Here is a 14,047-nt window from a genome sequence, read left to right as displayed (position 1 = left end):
CCCTTTTGTGGATCTATTTATTAAAACATGTGATGCCAACTCAGCTCTTTGGAATAGATGGTGCAAAGGCACTTTAATAATTACTATCATTCTGGGAAGCCAGCCATCTCTTGGTGATTTTAGCTTTTATTTCATCTAGTCCCTTTTGCCACTGAATAATTCCTTTCCCCAAACCCCTAAGAGACCACAGTAAAAAGAATATGTGGTTCCTATTTTCTCACCAAGTATAAAATGACTTTTTAGCACATCCTTTCTGCCCTGGAAAGGCGCTTGCATTGTTTAGAGAGCATCAGACCTGTGCTACATTCGGTGGAAACCATAGTAACAGTATTGCCAGAAAATGGCAAATAATTATTTGGGTCATGTTAGTACATCAAGGAACATAGTAGATGTTAGCTGTATTTCCATTAAAGTTCATTGATCTATTATATCAATAGAGTGGGGGGAAAGAGGACAGCGAGTTGACCTTTTTAACAATTGCAGTGCTCTGCCTTCACCCATAGTGCAACATTCACTGTCATAATAACTTTTTGCCAGTGCAATACTTTCTTTGGGTTGCAGCCACTGGACAAGGACAGGAGGGCCACTCAGTTCTCTTGTGTCAGCAGAACACAAAGATATGCTGGCATAGTGGATTTACGTGGCTATTGTTGCACCATTGCACTGGCATGCCGATGCCAAGATAACAAGGGGCAAAACATAAGCAGAGTTTGGGGGTAGAATGGGGCAGGAGAGTGAATTGCATGGTTGCTCAGAGGCTGGCTCCTCCTGGAATGCTTGCGTCGCATCTAGCAACCACAAAAAAGTGCCAGATTAATAAGAAGAATTTTACAACAAAATGGACAAAATATCATTACAACTGCAATATGTAAATTTCAGCAGCGAATACAGAGAATCATATTGCACAACTGTGATGATTATTGTATTAAATGATGCTCTAAGCAGCTGACAACAACAGACAGATTTCCGGGTAAGGTCCTGTTTTGAAAATCTTCCACAGGTGATCACACACACACACACACACACACACACACACACACACACACGCACTCCCATGAGGAACTGACAAACAATCATACTCCCAAATTAGTTGCAAAGGGTGGCATCCACATGTCAACAAAATATTTGGCCCCTCACAAGCATTTTAAGGCCCTGATTGCAGTTTTCACAACTGGGAGGACTTCAGGAATGTTTTCTCTCCAAAAAGGTTATTAAGCATAACGGAAACAAAACTATGATTATCTTATTCTGAAGTGTATTCAGAGTCCATAATGACAAACCACCAGCAACGGGACAGTCCCAGCATGGCTGTGGTGGCTGGGACTGGTGAGAGTGGTAGTTCAAAACATCTAGAGGGCCCCAAGTTGGGGAAGGATGCCCTGCAGGTACCCCGGTGCAGGTGGAAGCAGTCTTTCTCAAGTATTCACCTGCCACCCCCTCATCTCCAGCTTGTTATAGGGACCATCTCTCTTACAGCTGCCAACCATGGCTCATCACCACCCCTAGGTTTGTATTGTCTCCCTGCAGCCATTCAGTCTGTGGTACTGCAGGGACCACTGTAATAGCAGGTGTATGAAAATGCTGCATGGCAGACCCAATGAAACGACAGGAAAGACTCTCCTCCCTGGAAGAGAGGGGAGTGGTTGTGGGCGGGAGCCCGAGCACCGCCCCTAGCAGGGGGCATTAGCCCCCTGCCTCCTCCTCTCACCTGGCTGGCGCCCACGCCCCCTCGGCAGGCATCCAACCAGGTGCCTTCGAGGGGGCGTGTTCAGCAGCCTTTTGCGGCGGCGCCACCTCTCCTCGGTCTCATTCTTCTCCGTCCTCTCGTCGCGAGTCACCTACCCTCCGGTCCCTTTTAGCTCAGGGTCTTTGTTCTTTGGCCTTGCTATGGACCTTAGGTTGGTCGCCCTGGTTGTCTAGGGGGCCTGGTAGGAATTTTTCCATTTGGCATTAGGCTTTTTGGTTTTTTCGCCTACCTTGTAGCAATTGTCACAACATTTTGTGGTATTGGTGGGTAGGTTAGGCATTGGAATAATGTGTTGTGGTGTGTCGAAGGGCTGGGTGTGGCCATTGCCGATGCCTTCAATTTTTGGGTATTCCGTTAAAGGAATCTGGCGGTCGTGTACTCTGTCTGATGCCTGCTTGGTGGGAGGCCATGGTACGACCCCCGGTGACATCAGGGGAGAGCCTATGGTTGGATTAGCATCAACAGGCTCCACCTACTGGTGAATAAACCCTCTTGTTTTAGACATCCAATGCCTAAGCCAATACCTTTTCACTGCTGTAATCAATAAAGTTGTGGCCTTTTCTTGCCCATTAACCTTATATCACGTGTCCTTGTGTATTTATTTTACATTGCGGGGGTCGGGTCCTCGAAACAACAGGAAGTAACTTTTCTTACTACCATATTTCCATACTGCTTTGCCTGTTAAATGACTGCCTGTCATGCCCTGTAGAAAGGCACCACTAAAATGATGATGATGATGATGGTGATGGCAGTAACATTAGTCATGGGTGTTGCTTTCAGAACTCACTCCACTAATGTTGTTCAATAATATCTTAATCCTTTCTTCTGTGCTTCATCTGATCTAGTTGGAGCTGGGCACAAGTGGCCTGTCAAAATGCACCTCCCTGTTTTTGTGAGCAGAGAAATTGGAGGGACATTTTCCATGAATTTTCAGGGGGAAAGGAGATATTCTTAAACAGCTTTGGGGGGGGGCTCACCATTAGCAGTGGCAGCAGCAGGGAAATCCAATTCTATTGTGTGGTGGGGCAGATCTGAGTGTAACTCACGTGTGGTGAGGTTTTTTTTTTTTACCTCTGGTTTATTGCATTATTTCAAGATAATCTTGCTAGAGATCTAGCTGTTCCCAGAAACACACCCTGAAATCATCCCAGACTCAGAGGTAACTCCGGTCCACTCACATAAAGAACATACACAAGCTCCTCTGTGACCTTTTCACATCCAGAGTTCATCTTCCAATGTTATAATTTGTGAGGTGGGTGTGAATTGGGGTTGTGTAAATCTGCCATACTGCTGAATATTATGTATTCCAGTGAAATGTTCCATCTTTAATTTCAGACTACTGCAGTTTCATTTGGACATGTGTTTCTTAATTCTACAATGTTACAAAAAAGGATAACCATTCCTAGGAATTTATCCCAGAAGTTGCCAGTTGTACTTATAGCCATCAAACGTCACTACTCATTTTTCGCAATCCGTTTCTATGTGTGTTTTTAATGCCTCATTATGGCTTTCTGAGCCACCTTTGTGCAAACTACAGCTAGGAGAGGTTGCTAGCTGACCATGAATATTGTGCATTATTTTAGTGTGTTACACAAAAATCCATACAGTTGCTGTTCAGATCTTTTGATGTGGCCGACATGCAAGAAAATCCAACCTATTTGTGTTATGTTTTAAACGAACATCAAACAACTACTTGAAGCATGGCGGGATTTTAGTTTTCTAAACCCTTGATGACACACTTTGAAAATCATGCTGCCCTGTGATATTACATTGCAATCACTATTTGATTGATTGATGAGACCCTAATATGCAGGGAGGAGTGAAATGCATGAACCAATCACAGAGAGAGTGCATGCAAAAGGTCAGGGTGGAGGAGCCCTTCACTTTGTTTCCTGAAAGATATTGGATATTAAATGTCAGATACAATCTTTGTCATGAAAATGAGGTAACAAGGCACGGGTGTAACCCTACTCTTCGAACGACAGTCGTGTCATTTGCTGTTGTTAGGGCTCAAATAGAGCAGGGGGAGGGGAGAGAAATGTATCACACTTCATTCAAACATTTAAATTAAGACATTAATTTAGGAATGGGAAACAGAGGCATGGAATCCAGCTTAGGGAGACTGCTTACAAATATGGTTTGTAAGCACAAATACAGTATTACACATACTATACAGTATGTATTCTTGTTTCTCTCTTAAGCCTTGGGAAGGCATTTGAGCCTAAATATTTAAGGGGGATAGTGGGCATTTATCCCCCTCCCTGAAAACCTCCAAACCTACAATTAATTAACTTCTGTGGTTTTGCAGGACCAGAAGTTAGTTGCAGAGGAGGTTCAGAAAGGAGGGTCACCTAATTGCTTAGGCAATCTGACAATTTTTCCTATACATATTCCTGCATCAAGCTGCTTGCACCAAGCTGCTGAAACACAGAGCAGGATAGTATGGAGAGTTTGCCTAGTTGTTGTCAGGAGCCGGAGTCAGGAGTAGGTCAACAATAAAAGACCCAGTGTCAGTGAAGTTAACTATTTTTTCAAAGAAACCAAAACAGCGAAGGGCTAGTGATGACAGCAACTCTTCCCCATTGAGGTCTTGCCCCAATGAGAGAGTTGCCAGGACTGAAGGCCCCCACTTTCCCACTGCTCTCTCATACTCCTCCTCCCCCAGGTGGTTCCCAGGCAATTTCAGGGTCCTTTCTCTATTCCAGGCATTGGCAAACTCGGCCCTCCAGGTGTTTTGGGACTACAGCTCCCATAATCCCTGAGCACTGGCCCTGTTAGCTAGGGATGGTGGGAGTTGTAGTCCCAAAACATCTGGAGGGCAGAGTTTGCCGGTGCCTGGTCTAGTCTCTCTTCATTTCTCTTCATGTTCTGGGAGACCAGGCTTCTTCAGCAGACCGCCTCCACTTGCCCCCCCCCCTTCTGCCTCTGCTGGGCTGTTCTCTGCCATAGCCACTTCCTGCTCACTAAACCCTGTTACCTCTTCAGCTTCCAACACCTTCGTCTCCCATTCTTCTCCTCCACTTGTCGTTGTCCCAGCACCAATCTCTTGGCTCTGAGTCTTCTTCCCACGGGGGTCCCCCAGCTTGTGCCTCGCACCACTCCTCTGCATCCAGCCAGTCCATGTCAGTTGTCTAGGCAATTGGGTGACTCTCCCACCCTATTTTCTGATACTGTACTGTTCATTTTCCACATCATCCTTTGAGGGGTTTTTCTTCCACAACTACTGTATAAAGATTTGCAATTATTCTTTACATATTTTACCCCAAAATATGTATTTTAACATAAAATATACATTTTGGCATATTGGCTTTTTTGAGCTAAGGACACAAAAACCAGAGTTCAAGAAACGGAAGGGTAACTGTGTTCCAATCCACATATTAGCTCAGGCCAGCAAATCAAGTCACTTCAGCTTCTGAACTAAATGCTCAAGCATCCCTACCACAACTAACCATCAGTGAAAGGCCGGGGGTGGGGTTCCGCTTTGTAGCCTATGAAATTAGGGGGTTGTGTTTTGGCTCAGGCCTAACTATACTGGGCATGAGAAGAGTTGGCTTTTCAGTTGAACAAATAGGAGAAATAAAGTTACTTCTGGGAAAGAAAGTGAGGAAGGAGGTCTGCTAACCCTCACACACACAAAAAGACAGCCTCTGAATTTGTACACAAATCCGCCCACTGTGCTCAGCAACTTTTGTCACTCTCACAGGAGAACCCAGTATGCTTTTTTTTTTACTCTGACTGTCACCTTTTCATTGTCTGCTTCTTAAGCATTTCTGGAGGTGAAAAAGGCCCCAATTCTCCCCTGCATTTCTCACCATTCAGACTGTGAAACATTTTGCAGTTATGTCAGAGAGGTGTAAATAACAACTCAAAGAACACTGCAGTCCAGGAACTACAAACTTTAAAAATAACCATAACAGGGGGCCAAACAGATTCTGAGCAGCAGCTATCTATACCAAGAGGTAAAAATTAAAACAAAATAAAATGCAAGGAGCAAAACAGTCCTGCTGGCACTACAGGGATCTGTGTGTGAATCTAGGGACACAGCCGTCAAAGTTGAAAAATAATTCCCCCTTCCCCTGAAACGGATGCTTTTTTTCAGGCTCTGAAATATCTCCCCAAAAGCCAGTAATAAGAAAATCGAGATTGCTGGGATATGATGTCAACCCCACTTGCCATGCCACCCACCTAAAACCAATTTGCCTTGCAGATGCAGATGCAATCAAAAGCAGCTTAGACTTCAGATGTGGAGGGCATCTAAGCACAAGGGCTTTCCTGTCTCCTCTGCCACATCTTCAACATGAGGGAGGAAAAGAATGAGACAGTATAGAAACAGAAGGCATGAGCCATTTGTTTTTCCTATTCTACCCCCCTCCCCCAGGCCTCTGATACTTTCAGACTGTTTCCATAGAACAAGATTTGATGCCCATTTTGGTTGCTTGTCCCCTCATGGGTGTCTTGGCATGTACACCTCATGGGGGCACATTTATTTCATTTATATCCTGACCTCTCTAAGAAGCTCAAGTGAGTTTCATGGTTGAGCGGCGACTAGAACCCGTGTCTCCCAAGTCTTAGTCCAACACTCTGACCATACGCAAGGCGCCACACTTGCTGTAACTTCAGCAGCTATGGGAACTCCTGAGATAATTAATGCTAGAACCTTCCTCTGCTGCTGATCCAATCAATGCCTTGCTGTACACTTATTGACTGGCCATGAAAAACTGAAAAATTCAGGTGCTTCCTCGCTTCCCTCCTCCAAAGCTCAACTGTGCCACAAACTTACCCTCAGTCTTTGCTTCTCTTCCTCTCTCCCTTCCTGGAAAGCCTTCAAGAGTTATCCATTTAATTACTATTTCCCTGTTTTCTCAATAAACCTTTGCTTCTGGAAGAGTGTCTCCCTTAAATACTTTACTCTGCCATCCTGACTATAAAATAAAAATCAGATAGGCGTCCTTGGCTCCTCTGTCTTTTGGCTAGAGTGCTAGTTTCAAAGCCAGCTCTACTGGAGAGTTAGCAGCCTGTTCATCAGCAGTATAGAGCCAGGGTCTAGCAGTGGAAAGTGGTTCCTTTAGCACAGCCGACCCCAACCTGGGGTAGTTTTCAACTACAACTCCCATCTGCCCCAGCCAGCACACCCATACTTCCATCAGCCCTAAGGTGCTGGACCTGATAGGAGTTGTAGTTGAAAGCATCTGAAGGTCACCTGGCTGAGGAATGCCACCCCAGGACTTCTTTGAACACCCAGAACACTGAAGTATCCTGCAGACACTGAAGTATCCTGCTCTTGTCTCCTTAAGCAACTTCTGTTAGGAGCTTGGCTTCTTCTTTTGAAGCAAGGTGTGACAGCAGTACCTTGATCTTTGGGTGGGGATGGTGGAAGCAACCATAACAGTGCTGGGCCTCTAAGAAAGAAAAGGAAAAAGATTACAATGGTGAGATGGGAACAGTGGACAGAGCTCCTGCACCTTTAATAGCTGTGTGAAAGAGGGAATTTCAGCAGGTGTAGCTTGTCATTGAATAATTAAAGGTGCAGGAGCCCTGTCTTCTTAACATAAGGAGAGAACTGCTGGACCATCAAGCCAATGGTTGATCTAGTCCAGTGTTTTCCCAAGCTTTGTTCTCCAGCTTTTTGGGGGACTACAGTTCCCACCATCCCTGACCACAGGTCTTGCTAGCTAGGGATGGTGGGAGTTGGATAACAGCTGGGGGCCCAAGTTTGGGAAACCCTGATCTAGTCCAACACCTTGTTCTCACAATGTCCATCCAGGTGTCTGTGGAAAACTCTCAAGCAGGACTCATGCAGAAGAACACTCCTGCCCCCCTGGGTGGCTCCCAGCAAGTGGTATTCTTTTCTGAGAGCATTACCTCCCCACCCCATCCTTTATATCCTCACATTGGCATTTATTAGCCAAGTCCAGCTGCTCTGAAAGTGAGTCTTGTGACTTCTGAATCCCAAGTGAAACCATTGCCAAGAGCTCCCTCCTGGCAGTTATGGGAGACCTGCCAACCCAGACAGTAGCCAAAGCTGGAACACTGAAACAGGCACGGCTGCTGTTCCACGGACTCTCGCCCGTCCTGAATTCCAGCCATCGCTTTCTTATTACTAAGAATTCCTTAGTGCTGCACAAGCATTTGTTTAATGAGAACCAGATTTGGGTCATAAACCTTAAGCGTATCAAGCCTTTTTTTGTTAGCTAATGTTTACCTTCTAAGTGAGGGTTCTCTCCCCCCTCCCACTGCCGCCTGCTCTCTCCCTGCCCTTTTTTGTTTGAGTAAAAGGCCACTGCTATAAAAGGCATGCATGGAAGCAAAGGAACCAGAAAATACTCTGAACTGCATGTGACTTGCAGCTGCAGGGTTTCCCACAATATCGAGGGCTGCCTCAACAAAGTGGCTTATGTGCTTTAACAAATATCAGCTGTTTGTCGGGGTGTAATGAACAAACTCGGGCTAGAGCGACAACTGCTTCAAGTAATTATGAAGACAGCTTGCAAACTATAGCCCCGCTTGTTTTGAGCCCCCAGTGACGGCAGCCTGAATGCTGTTCCTGCCAGCTTGATTTCAAAGCATGTTTCTTTCCATATTTCAAAGGTCAGTGTGTGTGGTGGTGGCCAGCAAGAGGCTGTGGGTGTCAGGGAGACAAAGGAAGCCCTCTGAGGGCGTCCAGAATTCTGCTCCATTATTAGCAGCCTGATAATGTTAACAGTGACTAGTTTGTCCTCATTATGACTAAAGCTGAGAATGGTGTCCCTTGTGTGAGGTGCTAGGCAGATGCATTGGCTTGGTTCAGATATAATAAAAAGCCACCATTTCCTGCTATATGAGCCATGGTGAGCCTTGGGTCACACACTCTTCACACACCAGAAGATATTGCAAGCATTTGCTTTCAGTTTTAAATTAACCAAAGTTTCTCCATGAAATGTGAACTTGGGGAACCATAATTTGTTTGAATGATGGTTTCAGAAAAAGTCAAGTTCTGAAAGCATGTGGCGTATTCAACTACGTTTTACTCAGCGTAGAACCACTGAAATTAATTAACCTAATGAATACCACTCATGGGCTGGATATGACTGCTTCTCACTAACTATAGTTTAAGCAAACAACAGTTCCCTGAGTTTGAACTACAGGTGAACTGTGGTTTACAATGACCTTCCAATGTACTCTTCTGGGGTGAAAAGAGGAGAGGGGGGAACATGCAAATCTGAGACTTGTCACAACTTACAGACATGGTTTTCCTGTTATGTTTCAACTCTGTCACTGAGTTGTAGGGCTCACAATCTAAATGAACAACACATTGCATATGAAATGAGAACAGTATTTATTTCCTTGGGCAAAGTAACATGCATTCCCCAATGAATTTATCTTTTGAAACTATCTCCTTCCAAGCTGTTCCAAACATAAAAGCCAATAATAGTGAACAGTTATAGAGTTAAGGTAGAAAGACAAAATAAGGGTTGACCAAGGACGTCCAGATATTGTTGGACTTCCATCCACCTCAGTCAGTCTGGCCCAATGGTAGGGGGAGTTGTAGTCCCTGATCGCATATGGAGAACCACAGGTTGCCCATCCCTGAAGTAAATGAAATGCAAATGTAAGACATGGCAGAACAAAGGCTTTTCCTGAATAGACAATGGCGGACAGTTGATGCTCAGGAGATGGAGACTTAACTATGAAGCATATGAAAACTAAGAAAACAGTTGATAGCTTAAGTTTGCTAAGCGGTGTCCAGGCAGATCATCACAGCCCCACCTGAAGTCTTTGCAAGACATCCCACAAGAATGCTGCTGTGCTTACAGTTGCTAATGTCTGACCTTACCAAAGTTTCTCTTATGTACTGTTATCTGCTGGGTCACTTGGCTAAATGGCTGGGCAATGCTTTCAAAGCTGCTCTAACCCTGCCTGCCTCCCATCTTAGTGCAAAGACTTATTCCCGACCTCCTGCTGGAAGGAAACACATATGCACCATGAAAAGAACACAATGCCCAAAGCATGCCACAAAATGACAGCGGGGAACAATACATGAAAGGCCACGCCAGATGTTGCAAAGACATAACTGTGCAGAACGGCTGCCATGTGTCCTTGCAGTGAAGACTAAGGGCTGATGGGGAGGGTGCATATTTGCAAACACATGGCAAACATGTGACCGGAAATCTCAGTCAGTTGCTTGCATCCATATTGTTAAAGTAGAGGATGTTCTTTAAGTACTGGTTGTCTAATGAAGCTTCCAGCTGCCACTTCTGGTGGCAACAGCCCCAAGCCAGATGTGGGGGAAGTAACACAGCCAAAGAAGAGGAACTTCCTAGTGTGAGACTTTTGCTCTGCGATTGCTTTGCTTCCCTGTCCTCCATCTCTGCTCATCCATGCTGATTTGCTGTTAGTCTGAATGGGCAACATTGCCTCTGTGTGGTTAATTCAGTGTACCCAACAGTTACAAAAGCCTCTGTGTAAAGAAACATTCTACTAATGATTCTTCTTTAGGAATTTTATAATTCCCTTTGAGGCGAAAATCACTCTGGCTGAATGTGTTGCTAGTCTTCTTCATATTGTTACAGTTAAATATTGCCATCTCTTAGGCTTCTCTTGCTGCCGTGCTATTTAGAAATATTTATGAGAAGCAAGTGAGCATTGCCTTAATTTTCAGCATTCACTAGCCATGTACAACTACCACACAGAGAAATCTAATGCAATATGAATTTAATCACTTTCATTAACTTTAATGGGAAAAGCCAGCTTGGTTTTCTAGTTATAGAAGTCATTTTGTGCTGACTGCTTTCAGGCTCTTGGCTGAAATTGAAATCTATATCTGGATAGGAATTTCATATATTAATTTCTAACCATGGACATCTCAAGCTTCCGTGAGGGAAGCAGCATTAATTTAGACCACTAACAATGGGGGAACTGTTGGAGGCTCTGTGTTGAATTAGCAGAGTGGTAGGAATGAAAGGAACTGTTTTGTAGAAGCCTATGCAATTCTATGGTGCTTGTTAGAGATCTATGGAGAGATCCATTATGTTTAATGAAGTGTGCATGCATGAAACTCTTATAAATATAGAATAGCAGGCTATCTGTTGGTGAAAAAAGAGCTAAATGAACTATGTCTCCTTTTTCTAGGGCTGTTTGCATTCTGTACATTTAAAGCTCATTTTTCCCCATCCTGAGAATTATGGGAACTGTAGTTTAGCCCCTCAAGTTACAATTCCATGCACACTTAACAAACTACAGTACCATTTCCAGGATTCATTTTTTGTGGGGGCGAGGAATGCTTTAAATGCATGGTGTACACACAGCCGAGGGCAGAGGGCTTTCTGTTTGATGGCTTCATGTTCAGTTTGACCTTGATATTAACATTTTTGGTTTATCTACATGTCTTCATACAATTATGCTCTGCTCAGGCCTACACACTGCTTTCAACCCATCTAGGTTTCCCTCCTGGTCTGTATCTTATTTGCCAGCTCACTCAGGGCCAAACTGAAATACACATGAATATATCTCAGCCTCTTTAAAACAGATAGCAGATGCAGAAAGGCCCAGGCTAGATATGGACTGCAGGGGAGATGTGTGAGAGTTAACCTTCCCTCCATTTGCCTCAGTGAAAATCACTCTCCCACCCAAGCTGCTGTTTGCTCCAGGAGGAAAGACGTATGTAAACAAATAGCAACCAACTGGTGGGAAGGGAGGCAGATTTTCATTGGGCAAAATAACCCAGGTAGAAGGGTTAATCCCGTCTTTCCTCACACCATCATGATTGTGCCCCTCCTCAGGCAGGTCCTATGATTCAGAGATTGAGATGGATTCCCATTATTCCATCATCGTGTCTAGATTGGTCTTAATATTACTGGCGATCCTTTTGTTCATAGAAGAGAGGAAATCAGTTTGATACCATGTTCTTGTGAGACACTGAATTAGTGTGCAAGTGAATGAGGAAGCATCAGTTTGGGAAATGGAAAAAATCAAAGTGATTTGCCCTCTCATCCAAAGGTCTTTTTGGTAATTAGGCAGAAACCTATTTTATGTCCAGTTTCTTAGCTTCAAGTTTACCACAGCCAAACTGTCTCTTTTTAAATTTAGAATGCATTTTACTGACATTTTTACCATTCTCTCACTTTAGTCTTGAAATGAATTCATAAATAATCCAATAAATACCTAGAGATCATGCCAGTATATTAAGCTATAGGTGAGATATATTAAATGTGTATTACAAGAAAATTGTTTTGTTTCCACACCACTTTCATCAGGTTTGCTTGATGTAAATTTCACTGAGATCAAAGAGATTTGCCTCCATATAAATATGGTTTCAAGATTCACTAATAAAAGGTTATTATCCTATCATCCCATCCCATCATTACTCTATAAATAAATTTATTTCCATATGTTTATAGAAGAATGGTCAGCTGTGTAGGTTGTTAATGCATCTGTTCAGCTCAAATTTCTGTTTCTATGGGTGGCATCAGACTTATGCAAAATAGACCCACTGAAATCAATAGTGTCAGATCCCATCCTATGAATTTTAGACCACTTTTTCATACCACACTAAAATAAATAAACAAGAGGTGCAAGGGAGGAAGAGGCTAAAAAGTGGTTGAATCAATTTGCCAAATTGAAGAGTATTTCCTTGTAAGTTTTCAGATACTTGCTTTCTCTTGTGCGCTAGCAAAAATTCATATGCCTGCTTCATTTCTCTTTGGATCTCACTGATATGATTGGGACTGACGAGCACCATAAATATGACCAACCTGAATGCAAGGTTGCAAAAAGGAAGGAAAGAAGGAAGGAAGATGATGAAGTTCCTGCACACGAAAAAACAACAACACATCCACAACAAACTACCGTATTGGCCTGAATATAAGCCTCACTTTCCCCCCAAATTGCGACCATGAAATGTTAAAGTGCGGCTTATATTCGTGGCTTTGCGGTATGCAGCCAGGAACACAGCAAAGCAGCACCTGCCCCTGTCCTCTCCCCCAAGGCCAGGAAGGGAGAGAGTGAGGAAGGGGAAAGGCCGCCAGCAACGCAGCGTGGCTCCCCCCCCCCAAAGTATGCAGCCAGGAGCAGCAAGGAATGAAGCGGCTTATATTCGGGTTCCCCCCCTTTTTTCTCCCCCCTCCAATTTTAAAGGTGCAGCTTATATTTGGGTGCAGCTTATATTCGGGCCAATACGGTATGTCTGTTATGTGAACCACTGAACTCATAAGCATTACATGTTTTCTGGACGAATTTTTCAATTTGATTTTTGCGCTGCAAGATAAAGCAGCACAAGACATCTTTGGGCACTTTTGTCTTGTGCCTTCAACATGTTTTCTGTAACATTAATTCAAAGGAAATGTTTCTTGGAAGATAAGTCATGCTACCATTTTTCTGGATTTCGGACCATTTCTCTCTTCTATTCAGAATAGGTTGGCAAGATCCAGAAGAAAATGAACTGGCCAAAACTCTTAATGATATTCCAGTTTTCCCTCCATTGTGATGTCTGGTTGATGATTCAATACTGCCATTTAAGAGGTATGGGTAGACAGAATTCAGACAAGCTGAGCATTGGGTAAGTCTGGTGAAACATGGAAAGCTACACTGACAGCGTAAATACTTATTTCACTGTACTATAATTAAAGCTGTCACTCAGTGTAATTAGTTAATCCTGATATTTTATAAATAAAGGGATTAAATCCTAGTTCCAGATTCTGCAATCAACATTTTGAACATATACCATCCAGCAGGAAAACGCTGTCCAACAAGCAACTATATAATGTCTCTCTGTGTGTCTTAACTGTGTTAATTAGATTGCAGAGGTCCTTAAATGGGATTTATTTATTAGGTTGATCACAATGCACTATGCTCCTTTTCATTCAGTAAATGCCTTTATGTAATTATGGTCCTCCCAAGGGACTGTGGAAAGGAGTAATCTTAAATATCCCACATGGAGAAGAGACAGCATAGATATTGTGGGTCTTCTGTAGAACCTGTTGCCTCATTCCTTTGAAACCGCCCCCCCCATCAAATTCTCTCACTGAGGGTGAATAAGAGTGAAAAGGAATGGCAGAAAGGGTGGGGCCCAGTGAACATGGTCTCACTGTGTCCCTCATTCAACTGAAGTCATGATTTGAATTGTGTAAAGACAATGAAGGCCAAATATGGCTACTGTCGTTCTGTTATTTGGCCGAATCAGTGATGTTAAGTTTGCCCTTTGGTTAAGCTGAATTTTGCAGGTGGTCTGACACCACAAACAGGTTTTACTTAGAGCAACCATCATGCAGAAACCTTTCAAGCTGCTTCCTGCGGGGTTCTTGAAATATAAACATTAGCTATGAA

At 43.6% G+C, this 14,047-nt stretch overlaps 1 protein-coding gene across 1 annotated transcript in view; it reads left to right on the top strand.

Annotated features, from left to right (window-relative positions):
* The window catches only part of LOC309542299 (uncharacterized protein), a 137,251-nt gene that overhangs the window by 97,387 nt on the left and 25,817 nt on the right, over positions 1-14,047 (top strand). The window contains exon 5 of the mRNA XM_082241061.1: positions 13,133-13,243. The gene's annotated coding sequence lies outside the window, so the exon portion shown is untranslated. The remainder of the gene's footprint in view (positions 1-13,132; positions 13,244-14,047) is intronic.

Source organism: Podarcis vaucheri (genome assembly GCF_965113315.1).
Source record: "Podarcis vaucheri genome assembly, chromosome: 10".
Taxonomy (NCBI): domain Eukaryota; kingdom Metazoa; phylum Chordata; class Lepidosauria; order Squamata; family Lacertidae; genus Podarcis; species Podarcis vaucheri.
The sequence above is the reverse complement of the archived record's forward strand: the minus strand, read 5'-3'. Positions and strand labels throughout refer to the sequence as shown.